The following is a 2,586-nucleotide window of genomic DNA, read 5'->3' on the forward strand; positions in this document are numbered from 1 at the left end:
TCCTGGGGGTTCAGTGACATCAGGAGAGAGAGCAGTGCAGTGAGGTTTCCACAAAGAAAAATCTATCCCATTTAAAGGATTGTAATGGATTCTGTGGTCACAGCCTTCCTAGGTGGTAACACGCCCTTTCTTTCAAATCATCTGCTTCTCATTATGAAAGTAGGTGGAAGTTAGTTATCTAGATTTTTGCTCAGGAAATAAAAAGTAGGCCAATGTTAGTTCACCAGATTTTGGTCTGTGCAATCCAGAAGTGTGGAAACCACTGGCAAAAGCTGCTTTTCAGGTGCCTAATAGGGTTATGAACGAGTTGCCACAGGGCTGGCAACGCCTCCCGTTATGCTCGTCCTCACAGCAGCCCAGCCTCCCGCTGCTTGTTTTCACCACATAAAATCCTCTCCACCAAGGCTCATCCATTCAGGAGTTCCTCTGTGGCTCAGTGGTAATGAACCCGACAAGTATCCATGAGGCTGTGGGTTCGATCCCTGGCCTTGATCAGTGGGTTAAGGAGCTGTCATTGCTGTGAGCTGTGATGTAGGTCACACACGTGACTTGGATATCTCATTGCTGTGGCTGTGGTGTAGGCCGGCAGCTGCAGCTCTGATTCAGCCCCTAGCCTGGAAACTTCCATATGCTGCAGATGCGGCCTTAAAGACAAAAAAAAAAGAAAAAAAAAAAAAAAGGCTAACAAGACTCAGCCATTCAAAACACCAGGTGAGCCCTGCTCTGTGCCAGCCCTTGCCCTTGGCACTGTGGAGACACAGCAGTGAACCAGCAGGGTCTGTAGCACTTCTCCTCCATCTCTTTCACTAGCTAACTGCCCTGACCTTGACTGACCTTGATCAGCATCCGAAAATCTCCCATCTTCTGACATTTCCTAGTGGAAGGACTCTTTTTATTTTATCGGCATGCCCAAGGCATGCAGAAGTTCCTGGGCCAGGGATCGAGCCTGAGCCACAGCAGTGACCCTAGCCACAGCAGTGACAATGTTGAATCCTTAATCTCTGGGCCACCAAGGAACTCCTGCAGTGTCTCTTTAAATTGCAAATCAGGTGGGGACAGTCTGACTCAAGTCTGCCAGTGACTTCCCATCACGTAAAGAATAAAATCCCAAACCTTCCTGGTGCCCTGCTCAGCCTCTGCCTGGTACCCCCCTCCCTCTCCCTTTCTGCTCCAGCTCCACTGACCACTCGGCACTCCCTGGATGGCAGCCAGCTGTCTCTCACTTTGGGACACTTACATCAGGCCTGTGCTTCTCTGGTGGCTGCCCCCCGCCATCCCCATTCAGAGAAGCCTTCTTCTGCCTCTGTGGGAAAACAGCATTTTCCCACCTGTCACCCTCGCACTATCCCTTTTTTCTTTTTTTGGTTGCACCCACAGCATGCAGAAGTTCCCAGGTTAGGGGTCAAATCCATGCCACAGCAGCGACCTGGGCCACTGCAGTGACAACGCCGGATCCTTAACCCGCTTGGCCACAGGAGAACTGCCCTATTTTTCTTTATCACACCTTTCACGCTACGCCGTGGTTTTCTTCATTGCTGCAGCCCCAGTGCCTGGAACACAGGGATGCTTGAGAAGTAATATTGCTTTCCCCAAATCTACACCCCTGCTCTCCTGGCTCCAGAACCTTCTGGCCACCCTCCCTCTAGACAGCTGTTGCATGTGCTAGGAGCTCCCCCATCTCAACAGCTCCCCCAATTTTCTAGTCTTCTCCCCAAACCTGCCATTCAGCTCCCCAAACCCTTCACAATTGGCCCCTGTTAGAAACCTGGCAGGGCTGCCCAGTGCCTCACCTGTGATGGCCAAGGGGCTCCTAAATCCTATCCAATCTCTCCCCCTGAATTCGGCCTCACTCAGCCCCATCACTGCTGGCTTTGCTGGGCCCTCACTATTTCTCACCAACCAGTCTCTCTCCCCAAGTCCTGCCCAGTCCCTGTCACTGCTGTGGCACTATCTGAAACTCAGCCATCACCTACCCGTGGATTAGCTAAAGGTCAGGCTCAGCCTGGCTCGCAGGGACCCGCAGGATCCATTTCAGCCTTTCCGGCTTCACTTTCACCGCAAGCCACCTACCTGGCATCCCCTCAACCCCTCCGTGTCTCTCTGGCTGTTCCTCACCTGGAACAACCACCCTTTTCTCCCTCCCTCCCCTTCGTTCCCCTTTTTGTAGTGTATGCAAGATCCTGAACCCGGGGTTGAATTGGAGCTGCAGGTGCAGGCCTACGCCACAGCCATGGCAACGCTGGATCCTTAACCCACTGAGCGAAGCCAGGGATCAACCCCACATCCTCATGGATAATAGTTGGGTTCTAACCCACTGAGCCACAACGGGAATCCCCCCATCTTAAATTTAAAAAATCACAGCTTTGCAACCACCTCACTTCTCACCCCTCCCCTTCTTTCAGCAAGTATTGTCCCAGGGCCTCCTCCATGCCAGGCCCTTCCAGGCAGTGGGGATTCTGGGATAAACCAAACTGGCCCAACCCCTGCCCTCGAGGGGGCTGAGGCTTCAGGGCAGCCAAGCTCCTTGAAGGGGTGAGGAATGTCCTGGGCTTCCACCTGCTCACAGAAAGCTGCACATCTTGGTGA

Source organism: Sus scrofa, chromosome 6 (genome assembly GCF_054392235.1).
Source record: "Sus scrofa isolate SSC_HxYL_T2T_F1_AM1 chromosome 6, Sscrofa_HxYL_maternal_Yorkshire_Landrace_v2.0, whole genome shotgun sequence".
Taxonomy (NCBI): Eukaryota; Metazoa; Chordata; class Mammalia; order Artiodactyla; family Suidae; genus Sus; species Sus scrofa.